The following is a 14080-nucleotide window of genomic DNA, read 5'->3' on the forward strand; positions in this document are numbered from 1 at the left end:
AATAAACTGATGCTCTGAAACTTTGCTAGAGTATATACAAGACTGGGCTATAAATTTTACATTTGGCTAAGTGACTCATAAAGAAACACCCACCTGATTTCAGACATGCATTTTTGGCAGTCAGGGTGCTGGCTAAATTAGCTATGGTTCTATTTTTAGCTGCTTTCTTTCTCTGCCTAAAATACAATGATTCTATCTGTACAGTTTTACAACTATGCCCTCCAATACTGCTTACTAGACTGTCTCTTAGGCTGGGAGATTGTTTCTTTTTTAAATGCTCAAAACATTGGAATAGATTTTATTTTTTATTTTATTTGTAAGCTTCTGGCCCTGCAAGCCGTTTTTTACGAGAGCAGCTATAATAATTTATCAAAATACATTTCAGCTTATTTTCACACTAACTATCTCTGTTATTACAGAGTGATTTAAAAAAATATATATTAACACTCTTTCTTCAGGAAGAGTTGAAGTGTCTCTTGTCTGGGGAGGTCCAGTGTTGACTTGAGGAACTTTGGTCAAGCTGGTATTTGACCTTTGGCAGGAGGCTGCCCTGGGTCTTATATTCTCAACAAACTGGGCCCAAGACAATAGTGTGCTTTATAGCCCAGAGCCCGATCAGTGTGTTTCTCCAAGGAAGACCTCAAGCTGAAAAGCCAACATGCCTGACAAGCACCATCAAGGTACCAAGGGCATAAGCACTAGACATTGGAAAACAAATGGAAAAGCACACACAGCTACATCTGGAATCCTAATGGGCCGCCAATGGTTCCCAGCTAAAGGAAGAATTACCCGTGTTATTTTATCATCCCTTGCGCTAACTTTGCTGTTTATGTATAGCAATAAATGATTTTTTAAAAACATATTTGGGTCATTATGTCATATACCACCAGCAAGTAAGGTTGTTTTATTGTGCTTGGAGTCAAAATACACTGCTGTACCCATATGTACGGGAAGTCTAAAATCTCTTGTCCTTCTGTATTCATTCCTCCTGGACAAATGAGTTAAGTTTTTAAAAGGGAAATTGAGAATTTTTATGGCTTCTATTCCCACCTCGCCAGTAAAATTTGCACCAGTATTTTTCTACCCAGCAAAGGTGCCTGGCCAATGATAACACTAAATAGTAATGGAGAAAGCCAAACAGCTTCCAACCAACAGGAAATGCCACAGATTTTTTTTTTTTTTTGAACACTTAGCGAGTTGGATTCTTATGCCAAGGCTGTGCTATAATCAAAAAGTAAAACTTCAGATCAGGAATATGGAGTGAAATCCAGAGGTTCAAGCTGACCTCCCGTGCAAAATGTGGATTTCTACCTGCCTTTCTGGTTGCTACAGGCAGTTTAAAAGTACACCTGCTCTGTTAACATTTTTATCATACATACCCAACATTTAACAACAAGATGAAATCTTTTCTTAGTTAAAAAAACTTCAAAATGTCTATCTTTTTATAATGTATTCGTTCACATGTTCTCTAATCAGTGGGTCTGGTTGGTTTCTTTTTCTACCACTTCTCCATACTTTCCAAAATTTTAATGTTCAAGTTATCCAAACCAGCTTCCATTCCATTATTAATAAAGGAGATTTTATTTCACATGAATAAAGAAAGTTAAGGACTTTATACATCAAGAGAGGGAAAAGGAGAGGCAAGCTAAGAAAAGCAGATGTTCAGACATGAATGACCCACCTATCCAGAGAATCACTCCTTGTGTGAGTGTTTAGTTTCTGAAGCAGAGGACGCTTGCTTTCCTGTTTACTTAGCTAGCCCTGTCACTAGTTTACAGGTGGCCTGGAAAGAAGATTTAGGGAATGTTTTCTCTTTCCATAAATGAACATTAAATTATTTTACAATGTGCCTGGGTACATGCATCATGACAGGTTGGAAGCAAAAGACAATCTCAAAAGGAGGGAAGGGGGAGGGAGTAGGGTAGGGAACTGAGTGTTGGGCTGGGGGACCAGAAGGCACTTTGCTTCAGAGTTCTTGGTGAAACAAAATAATTTAAAATTTTTCAAGCGTTTTGCTAACAGGTAAGTTTTGCTCTTCAGCCTGGCACACATTCCCTTCCTAGTGCCCTTCTTTGGAAGGATTTCTAAGTTCTGGTTATTCTTGCAATGTAACAAACTTAAATTTTTCAGAATATCCCCTTTAGTATGCAGTACTGAGTTCCCAGAAGTGTCACCATGATCTTACTTTTGCTACTAATGATCAGTCTTTTTTAAAATGCAGTGAACTTGATTTTGAATTTTACCTGAATCCTCTACACAAGGAAAGCCTACAATAGCCAGCATTGCTTCCATATGGAAGAAGCCATTACTTGACAATTTATCAGCTAAGGTGAGAGTTCCATCTCTTTTTTCCTCCCCTTTTCATACTATTTACACTCATCTCTTTCTTTTGCACAGTTACTAACACATTTATTTTTTTCACCAAACTTCAGAGGTGATTTTGGTGATTTTTTCCCTTCTTTCTTGCTTATGTTCTGACCCTATCCCCCTGTATGGCTCTACTCAACCGCATCACTTCAACAGTCCTGTTTGCACACTGACAGGGGAAATCTCTTAGGAAGATGTTTATATGTTCTGCAGATGTTTATATTTTTCATATGCTTCTTCTGCTTCTGTTCTTTTGTTCTTTCATTTGCATATATCGTTCCATCCTTATTTAAACTTGAAGCTCTTTGTGAGTATGGAACGATGCTATAACCAAATACTTTTTGTGTGATTCTAGAGTTCTCAGTTCAGTGCTCACTGTATTATAATGGAAGAAAGTCAAGAAACATGATTACTTGACTGAACTGAAGTCTGCTTTTCTGGCTGTCATGTTCTTTGGTCTGTGATGGCTAAGCATATCTTAAATGACCATTCACCCACTGTCCTCTGTTATCTTGTAGGCATATTAGTGGTGACACCCACTGGATTCAAGATTTCTGAGGAGACATAGGGTATATCCACCCTCCACTTGTCAGTACAAAAATGAAGAATAACAGAGTTGGCAAAGTAGTAACATCTGAAAAAATAAGTCTTTTGCCTCTAGTCTCCCCTCCAGCATTTGGGAGAGTCCTCTCTCCTTTCTCAACCTCAAGTATTAAGTGCCTCTTTAATTTCTAACTTCTCCAAATAAAAACAGCAAGATATAATCTTTCTATACTTTACCTAAAATTAATTATCACAAATATATTCACTCTTCTAAGAATTTTCAATTCAACCCTCATTTCCTGTTATAGAATAAAAGTATCTCCTGAGAGAGGAGTTAAGAGAATATTCAGAAAGTGAGAAAAATGTTACAGGGGGAGGAAGGTATAGAATAGAGTCTTCCCCTTGGTCCTAAAATCGTGCTGCATTTAATTCTGGTTTTACAGACCGTAGAGGGAACTTGCTTTAGTTGTTTGAGGTATTTTTCTTAGTGAGAGACTAGTAGAGTTATCTGCCTTTCCATTTTCCTTAATACAAAGATTCCTGTGCCTCAAGATTCACAGCCTCCAGGGGTCTTGTGCCCTCTGGTCTGGGTCCCCCAGCATCATTGCCATTCACACGCCTCCCCCATCCTCACCACAACATAGACAGGGGATATGCCTTTCCACAGCCCCCTTTTTGCTTCTTCTAAAATATAGTCCACAACCCCATGATCCAAAGTTTTGGTTACTTCCAATATCCCCAAACAACTGAATCTAACATTGTCTTATAAATGGGAACAGGTAGTTGCTAATGAGTCATCAGGGGAGGTAAAATGAGGTAAGGTAGGGAGTGAGGACTATCAGCCCAAGCCACCGCCAGAGCACCATGGTCATTAGCAGACGATCCTATCAAGTCCCTGACTGCATGTCCTAGTAAAGCTTAAAACATTCATTCTGCTGTCTTACTGGTGTTATTTTTAACTAAGATACAACTGACATGCAATAAACTGTATATTTTTAAAATGTGTAACTTGATCATTTTAATTTATATACACCTGTGAAACCACTACCACGATTCAAGATGTTAATAAATATATTCATCACCCCCAAGAGAATCCTCATCTCCCTCTGTTATCCCTCTCTCCCCTTACTGCCTCTCCAAACACTGATCTGTTTTCTGTCACTAGAGATTAATTTGTATTTTCTAGAATTTTACATAAGCGGAACCATACAGTATGGGCTGTTTTTGTCTGGCTTCTTACACTCAGCATAGTTATTTGGAGACTCATCCATGCTGTTGTATGTATCATTAGTATGTTTATTTTGATTGCTGACTTGTCTTCCATTGTGAGGCTGTGCCTATCTGAAAGGCATTTATTGAGCTGCTTCTATGTGGCAGGTACTATGCTAGACACCGGAATATACAGTCACTAAGGCTAGGACTCAGCCCTCAAGGATCTAATTCGGTGTCTAATATAGATAAATAACTTGATGACTGCAGTAAAGTTTGATCTATGCTATAAGGGAGGTAAATATGGCAAGCACCTTGTAAATAGACTTGTGGGAGAGGTTCAGCAAAGCCTCTTGGAGGAACTAGTGCTTAAGGTGGGTTTTGGTGGATTTGCAGAAATTTGTTACAGGGGCAAGTCAAAGTTACAAGAAGTTCTACATGGTCGGGGCAGAGGAAGTTAGTGAGAAGGACCTTTTTATGCTAAGTAAGAAGCTTGAATTATATCAAGACTTATAAAGGACACTTAAATAGCAACTGAATGACATAATTAAATTTACATTTTACTGTGTTGAATGAACTGCAAGAAAACAAGATCAGAGATAAGACCAATTAAGAGGCTATCAAAGTAGCCCAGATGGGAGGGGACAGAGGTTTAGGCTTAGATGGTGGGTGTAAAGACTGAGGGAAGTGGACAGACCACAAAGAAAGTGAAAGAGACAGAGGAAATTGAATTCTAAGTACTCGTTGATTGATGAAATGCATAGAGAAGAGCTAAGCGATATTACCATATTGAGCAATAAGGTAAATAGACAATGGATTAAGAAGTGATTGTAAGATTGGGGAGGATGATAAAATTCATTCTAACATTTTGAATTCAAGGTTGTATGGGACATTCAAAGGGAGAAGTCCAGAACTTAGATGGATATAAATATGGGTTTAGACTGTGCAGGAGTTTGGAGATGAAGATACATTTCCTTGTATTTATTGGCTTGAAGGAGGAAGAGGATAAATGAAAAAGAGCAAAAGCTTTAAAATGCAGTTCTTGGAAACATTGCCTTTTGTGGGGAAAAATTAGCTCATGTAGCTTATACATTTATTTTTGCTCCATAATTAGTTTGTAAATTCCTAAAGGAGCGGGCTTTGCCTTAAACTTTTCAGTAACTCAGTGCCTATGACAAAGAAGGGGTTCAAAACTAGATCATTATTTGCCTACTTGCAAATTTAAAATATAGTCAATCTGGGTCCATAACTAGCTATCTCTGAGAAATCAATGTATGTGGCATTCTAAAATGCTAAAACACTTGGTTAATGGTGCTAGTGCCTGAGCTATCACTACCACATAGATGGGATCTATTTCTGTTGAGTAGGAACAAAAATTGCTAGTTACAGAATTTTCTGATATTTAACCAAATATGTAAAAGGAAAAAGTGCTTCCAGTTTCAAAACTAGTAATGTGACTCTAGCCAAACCATGATAACAGGCAAGTCCAGCAGTGGGCTAAAATATACACCTAAATAAAAACTCAGGGAGTCAGGGTATAGCTGAGTGGTAAAGCTCGTGCTTAGCATGCATGAGGTCCTGGATTTAATCCCCAGTACCTCCAACAACAACAACAAAGGAAATTAAAGAAATTAATGTCCTATTTCCTTAAAAAAAAATTCAGACAACACATTGAACATCATTTTTGCAATTTTTTCACACCATGCAGAACTTAGCAGGTGACAACCTGGATACATTTTTGCATAAATGATTAAGAATCCCAATTCTCTCAACATCGTCCCCACCGAAACTAAGAAAGCCTTCCTAATCCAAATTAAATCTGAAGATTATAAGTATTATTGTGTCTTTAAACTAGATTATCTCAAGGTAAATGAGTGTAAGGAGATCAGGAAAACTTCAGTGAATCAATTCTCATTTTTCTCACAACATCAAGTGAAGAAGCTGCGACTTAAGCAATTTCTGCTAGGGAAAGTGCTTCCCCTGTAACTTTGTCTTCCATGATTTCTCCCCCATAATACATTAAGGGGTAACCTTACTTGCCATAGAAAAACAGACATGTGAATTTGATACTCTCAGTTTGTTGACATGTTTTTAAAGCTGGCAAACAAATAGAGTGCAGAATGTGAATTTTTTTGCTTCAGCTGCCACATAGCTAGCTATAAGCCCAGTTCAGGACATAGCAAAGTGTCTATTCTGATTTCTAAGAACAGTAAAAATACTAAGTTATGTTGAGGGAGAAAAATTCTTATTCTTGATATCATCAAACTTGTTTCAAAAATACCCCCCAATTTCTTCTACGTGGAGAACCTTACAAATGAAACAAAAACAACAAACTTAATTTCACAATCTTCAAAAGACGTCTAATAATTTTCAAAGGAATTTCTTAGACTCTCATTTTTCTGAAGTTTCTTTCTTTTTTTAAAGTAGAAAACAATGTATTTGAATTCCAGGTACATTTACTAACTCTTTACAGAAATATTGTTTAGCTTTAATTTCATTTAAGAAAATTTAATAGACAAAGTCTTCCTGAAGAAGGTAAATTAGGAGGATATTAATTATATTTAAAAAAAAGCATTCTTCACATTATAAGATTCATTTGTACACCATCTCTTCAGTGAACTTAAAAAATTAATTTATAAAAGTTTTGTTTACACGGCCTTTGAGGAAACACACTTATTGTGTAACTAAGGCACGTGAGTTTTTTTATAACAATGGGTCCATGATACTCAGGCTATTACTCTCTTCTGTTTCCTGTTACATATTTGATTTCCTCCTGACATGCCAGAGCCTACCAGCTCTGTACCACTACTGTACTCCAGACTCATAGATTAAACTCCTTATGAGACATCTCTACTTGTTTTATCCAAAGAAATCCAAATCCAAAGCATTTAGGACTGACAGCATCACTCCATCTTCCAAACCCTCCATGTTCCCCTTCTAATTCTTTATTTCAGGATATTGCTGAACCAGCTACCTGCAACCCACACCAGGACCCTGGGGACATTCTCCAGTCCTCTCCACCTTTAAACACAGATACAACTCAAGTCCTGTGGTTTCTACTGGCTTAATATCACTATATGTGTCCATTCCTCTCCCTCTCCACTTTTCACCTTGATTCACACCGACACCACTCCCCTTACACAAATGCAGTACTATCCAGTGGTACTCTTCTCAAATCCATTCTGCATATTACAACCAATTATCTTTTGAAACTAACTACAAATCTAAGTAAATCATTCCTGCTCAAATGCTCAAAGAATTTCCCAGGATAAGGCCTCCTTAGCATGGTGTAAAAGACCATTCATGACATACCTCCTTCTATTTCTCTCCACATTCCAGCCTGAGCTCCAACCATACATGGCTACCTGCAGTCCCCAGGGGCCCACTCACAATCACTTCACTTGTTCTGCCTAATCTGAGTTTGCAACCTTCTTAAACTCTTTCCCAATTGTCTTTGCTTACTTGTCTTTGATGTTTCATTTCAGGATATGATCTTTCTAGGAAGCTTCCCTTTCTTGAGGGCAGGGACTGTGCCTTACTTTCCATTCTCAGTGTTAGAAATAAAGTCTAGCACATAGTAGATACTCAGCACATAGAGGAATGAATAAAAGTATGTAAAGAAACATACATCAAGGATTAAAAACATTTTTTTCCATTTTGTTATTAGTATTTTAACTCAATGTGTTTGGCTTTCCTTTTTAATAACCTTATGCTGTTTCCCAGTATATAAAAAATAAAAACAAAAGTGCAAAATGTTTACTTTATCTTATTTAAATGCAAAATTAAGCATGTTTCTTCTTCTGAAAACTAACGGTAGACTATTATTCTAAACTAAAGGTACACTTATCTATTCAAGAGAAATTTCAATGCCAATATATTTTGATATATAACATAAAGGAGATTCTCAAAGATTATAGGTAAGCAGGTTTTAGAAATAATATCAGTTTTGAATGTACCACTGGAACTTTTGCCTTGTTATTTATAGGAACACTGCTTTGTGTAAAGTGACTAATCATTCTTTTTAGTTTTAGAAACTTGAATTTTTATGTGCAGTATTGGGTTTTCCTAAGGTAAGGTATAGTCATGAAGCACTAAAAATCCAGAAAGACTTCAGGCTCATGAAGAAAGGAAAAGTAAAATTTGAAATTACATAATAAAGAATGCTCTTCTAACCTCATCATGACTTCAATTAAGGACTGACCTCCAACCTTTTGGTTTTTATATTTGCAGCAAAATCCCAAAGGTGAAGATGAAGGTATTTACTTGCCATTTGTTTTCTCCTGGGCAAAATGAGAAAACTGGTCTAGATCAATGTTTCCCAAAAACTATTCCACTGTTTCCCAAACACTATTTCAACTGAACAATCTTTTCATTCTTTAAAATAAATATTACGGAGATGACCAATATATAAAACATTCACGAAATTCAGTTGGGGGGAACAAGAGAGGGAGATGCTCTTGTTCCCTACTCCCTTTGTCCCCCAGGATGCTGCTTCTAAAATGCCGAGAGTAAAAGCAGCACAGCTTTAAAGCCTCTGGTTTGTGAGGTCTCCAAAGACCCCTTCCAAATCTGAAGTTACCTGATTCTAAAGTTTACAAGCATTTCTGTGTATGTTGTTATCTAGAGAAGACAGGCTAAATCATCAAGTATCTCTATACTGGGACTTCCTAGGGATTAGGAAAGTATGTGGTATAATAGAGGTGTGACTTTAAATTACTACAATTACAAAGGAAATCTCTCTGGAAATTATTACCATAGAATTAACGGATTCTATAATTTTTCTGTAATTATTTTTTTAATCTAATACTTTCCATCATTTAAGGGAGTCTGTGAGGGCATGTATAGTTGAGTGAAAAGACAAACTGCTGGAGAAAAGAATTTCATTAATATTTCAAAACTGGAAAGTGAAAAGAGTGAGTTTCATCAAGAATCACAAAATAATGACAGGAACTCAGTCTGAAGAAACCTCAAGACATCCAGGACTCAAAGTAATGAGTTTAATTCCCCAAAGTCGAAAGCAGTTTCCACCCCAGGGTAACAAAAACAAGAACTCATGTTTGTTTGTTTTGGAGTCTCCATTTGGACCTGGAAGGTCAGGCTCTGAACAGCAGAGCCATTGTTCAACATCATTCATTCTGATCGTGGTCCAGCACCTGACTAGGGATGAGGAAACCTGGGTTCTCTATCTGATTCTGTGATTGACTCATCTCCGGAGTTTTTGAAGGTCTCCCCTCTCGAGTATCTGTGAAATGATCTTTCCCCTCTGGATGATGGAGGAATTATAGGGATTATGTTGTCTCCTAGTGCTTGAAAATGTGTTAAAGAAGGTTATGCTGATACTTTATTGCCAATGGTTTTCATTTCAATACCTAAAAACATCAGTTAGCACCTTTTTGAGGGATTATTCTGTGCCAGAACCTGTTCTAAATTCTTTACACAAATCAACTCACGTAATCCTCACAACAGCCTTATCAGTTAGGTGTACCATAACCTTCATTTTGCAAATGAGGCAGCACAACTACAAAGAAGTCGAGTGACGTGCCCAAAGTCACTGTGCTGGGAAGCCGCAGAGCCAGAGCACTAGCACAGGCTGCTGGCTCCCCGCCCCTTGCTCTTTACACTACACCATCTCCTCTCCTTGGAAGCTGCCAGGTGTTCCCAGATCTGGTGCCATGAGCAGGGCATATCTGCTCTCTTAATTGCCTGTCTAATCAGATTAACTAGGTTTTCTTTCACACAATCATAGACTATGACATATACTGGCCTTAGTTTTTTTTTTTTTTCTCCCTAAAGAAGGATTTTATTGTTTTGCAGGACGCAGGTAGTTGGGGGAGAGGGAGGGTTAAATAGCTTCAAAATGGCATTTTAATTGCACTGGACTATCAATATGTATGAATTTAGAATAGAAAAGGAAAATTTGAAAATCTCGTTAAATATTACTCCCTATGATCATTTTAATAATAATGGCAAATCTGGAACTTTCTGTTAGAGACACTTTGCAATTGATATCAAAGTATCAACAGGATAACAGCTTGTAAAGTGAAAATATGGATCAAGTTTCCATGAAGCTGATGTTGAATTGATTTCTTGAAAGTCTGTATACATCCATGATTATGCTCTGCCTTTACACCTCCCCCTCACCCCCCATTAGAAGTTTTATCATTAGATTGTACAGGATAGGGGATTCTGAGGTCCCAACAGAAATGAGAAAAGAACTGAAAGTGTATTGGGCTGAACACAGCTGCAAATGTTGAACTATTTCTGCCCCACGCAATGCCCCTGTTCCTACTCTCCCAAGATTCCCCAGATCTGTCTTAAATAGGAGCCAATCAGGACAATGGTATCCAGAACATTTGGCCTTATGGTAGTTTGTCTTAAGACACCACAGTTCAAAAGCCTCTAAGCAACTACTGAGTTGCACTAATCACAAAGAAATCTCTCACACAGGAACTATGATATAATTTAACTAGAGTCTTCCTTGAAGACTTCAATAATTTCTAAAAGTCACAATGAGTCAAAGGATTTGGAAAGGCATTGAGGCTAAGGAAACACACACTGATGGGGTTATATTATCCCTAAACCAACCTGGAAATCAATTTATGTGAGATTACGAACAGCAGACTGTAGGCTAGAGGAAATGAAACCTGGGTGTCAAGTCCACACCCTTGGAAAATGCAAATAAGACACTGTCCAGGCAACTGAGACATATTTTGAATCGTACATTTTGTGCACTAACACAAGTATAACTGATACTAATCAACTGCTGTGAAACCAGAACAAAGTCAGAAGTATGGGAGCAATAAGAAAAATATGACCTTAAGTGGCAATGCAGCAAAGAGCAAACCATGGTCCATTGCTGGAACTTTGCTAAGAGGCAAAAGCAGGAGGCTTTGGGTCTCACCAAACCCAGAAAGCAATGCAAAAATAAATGAATTAATGCAGCATGATCATTCCAGAAATACAGAAAATATGTAACATAACAAAAACTATTAAATCAGTCTCTGGGCAGTAAAGAAGTTCACATTGATTAAAAACCAAAATGCAATCTTGTGCTTTTGATTTGCTTTGCTCTTAGAAAACAAAAGTGTGTTATTGATATCCACATGTGGTGACAGAAAGCAAATCTTTCTTGAATTTCACGCAAAGTAGATGTGATTTTACCTATTCTATGCAGGCTTCAAATTATCTTTTTCAGGCTTATCAGGAAAAACAATAAGAATATATTAATAGCACAGTTGTAGGTGTTGGATTTCATACCATTTCTAAAAGGAATATATATATATGTTTGTCTTTTTTTTAGAAAAAGAATTTAAATTAATATGGAACTCACCACAATCAGCAAATAATGAAGACTGTTTAGACAGAAAATTATTCTCTAAAAACTTCTTTCCTGGTCCATTCACAAAGTTCTTCCATTGTTTGCCATGTTTGTGTACCCACTTAGGCTGTTTTGAAAAATGACCACTACTTCCATTTCTCCATCAATATAATATCTGAAAGGAAGCCAAGGAAAACCTTCAGGAAAAAAATGTTGTCTCCTAAGAACTCATGAGAACAGTAACACATTTAGATTTTGCAAGATTAAGCTAGACCATACAAATACCTAATTCTCCCATGTCATTTTTCAAATGCTAAACCACCATTTTCTAACAACACATAGATAGGAAACTACCGTTATAACCTGGGTCATGTTGGGATCAGGGGAGCAGCAGAGGCAGAACTAAATTTCTATGTCTTACTGGTTTTGAAGCTAAAAAGTGTACCTCTGTACTTAAACGAGAAGATGCCACCACCTATATCTACATTATTCAACAGACTCAAAAATGCAAAGCTTGTCTGTAACCATGGAGATGTCACTGGCTACTTGCCTAAGACATCTGACAGGTGAGAGGAACCTAACTGTAAATCTCCACAGAAAGGTCCAGAACTTCACTCCTTTCAATGTTTAATTAAAACTGCTTCTCATCTCTATTCTCTCCCAGCAGAATATTTTCAAGTTAGAAATGGCTTCAGGGTAAAGATCAAATCTGGAGCCTATAAGTAAAGCATGGCCTCAGAGTAAAGATGTCAAGTATGTCTCCAAAATCCTTTGGCGAAATCTCCAAAACATTTAAGGGTATGCCTAGTAAAGTCTCTAAGAATCACAGAGGTATGCCTCTTAGCCCCTCTCTGCTAGACAATTTGGCTTCTAGGAATCTTAAGGGTGTGCCTCATTGCCCTTTTCAACTAGGTAACAGGCTTCTATTTTAAAGTCACTGTCACAGCACCCAGACATTCAACTCAACATTGAGAAGGGCAAGTTTGGGCAATAAAATGTAGATGTGGCTTTTGTCTAATTAAATGTATTATAATTTGATACACAGGAAGTCCACAACTTGTTTAAGAAATTATATCTGCTTCAACTAAAGGATACAAAGACAGTCCAAAAGCAAAAGAGGAATTTGATTGCCAAACTTCTACTAGCAGAAGTCAGACTGGGAAGGTTATTCCTTTGCAAATAGAAACAAACAGGAAGAAAGACTCAGTGTGAAAACAAAAGCCCAGAGGTCCATGCCAAGAGCCACAGAGAATCATTTCTAGGGAGAAGGATTGGGCCCTGATCAATGAACTGGTGATTTCTTCCCAGCTTGAAATCAGAATTGTCATAGAGCTTCTTGGCTATGTGCCTCCTGTTTTACCCCTTTGTGAACAGAAATGTGTACTGTAGATATCTTATGCCTTAGTCATCAGCAGACGGTAGGTATATGGGGAGGGGGAGATTATGGGGGGAGTTTAGATAAACTCATCTCTAATTCACAGACCTTCAGATCAAAAGGAACTATGCTGAAACATGTCACACCTGAGAAGTCACACCCTAGGAAATTCATTAGTACCTAGACCTGATTAATATAATGTCTTAGTCCAGGCTTTTATAACGAATTACCATAGACTGAGTAGTTTAAACAACAAGCATTATTTCCCACAGCTCCGGAGGCTAGGAAGTCTAGGATCAAGATACTGGCAGATTTGGTTCTGATGAGAACCCACTTCCTGATTTGTAGATGACCATCTTCTAGCTGTTTCGTCACATGTCAGAGAGCAGAGAGAGAGAGAAGGCAAGCTCTCTAGCAGCACGAATCCCATTTATGAAGTCTCCACCTTCATGACTTAATTACCCCCCCAAAGGCTCCACCTCTTAATACCATCACATTGGGGATTAGGGTTTTAACAAGAATCTTGGGGGGAACACAAACATTCAGTTCATAACAGATAATGAGTATTAGACTTCAAAGAAGAGGCTATAATAAAATGAGAGTTTGGGGGAAATCGGAAGGAGGCAATTCTCTTTTGCCCTTGGTAGGAATGCAGGAATGTAAATACTCTGACAGAGGGCAGCCTTAAGTAGATTACATGTAGCCACAAATTCTTCACTGCCTCTCCCAGTGAAAGGTGGAATCTCATTTCCTTCCCCTTGCATCTGGGCTCGCTTTCATGGCTTGCTTGGCCAAAGAATGCAGTAACAGTGACATCTTAGGATTTCTTATGACTCCCAAGCCTTAAAGCTCCCACCTGGCCCTTTTGAAATATTTTGCTGGTAGGCAGGATCTTCCAAACATGGAAATCCAACTACTCTGAAACCTTTCTGCTGTAGCGGTAAGGGGTAGGCTCCCTAGATGACAGTCCTAGCTGAGCCTAGTCTTTTAATCACCCTCATCAGTGCACCAACATAAGAATAACTGTCCAGAGATACAGACTGGAAACAAAGATCCCTATCTCACCCTGTTCTTTAAAAGCTTAGGTAACAACCTAAGTAAAGATACTATACAACTTCACAAGTATTACAAATTCTATGCAATAGAATACTCAATCTGTACATCCATAAAGTGACACACACATATCTCCATAATTTACACACTCTCCAAGTCAATGAAATGACTCACACCCTTTCCCATGGGGTCCACACACGATAGGCTTGCCATAG

At 37.8% G+C, this 14080-nt stretch overlaps 1 protein-coding gene across 8 annotated transcripts in view; it reads right to left on the reverse strand.

The window, feature by feature from the left end:
* SLC25A21 (solute carrier family 25 member 21) overlaps positions 1–14080 on the reverse strand; it is a 421523-nt gene that overhangs the window by 315089 nt on the left and 92354 nt on the right. For 3 of the 8 annotated variants that reach the window (XM_032481919.1, XM_032481916.1, XM_032481915.1), the window contains exon 2: positions 11450–11612. The exons of the other annotated variants lie outside the window; for them this stretch is intronic. The gene's annotated coding sequence lies outside the window, so the exon portion shown is untranslated. The remainder of the gene's footprint in view (positions 1–11449; positions 11613–14080) is intronic. 8 annotated transcript variants of the gene reach the window in all.

Source organism: Camelus ferus, chromosome 6 (genome assembly GCF_009834535.1).
Source record: "Camelus ferus isolate YT-003-E chromosome 6, BCGSAC_Cfer_1.0, whole genome shotgun sequence".
In the NCBI taxonomy this organism is placed as follows: Eukaryota; Metazoa; Chordata; class Mammalia; order Artiodactyla; family Camelidae; genus Camelus; species Camelus ferus.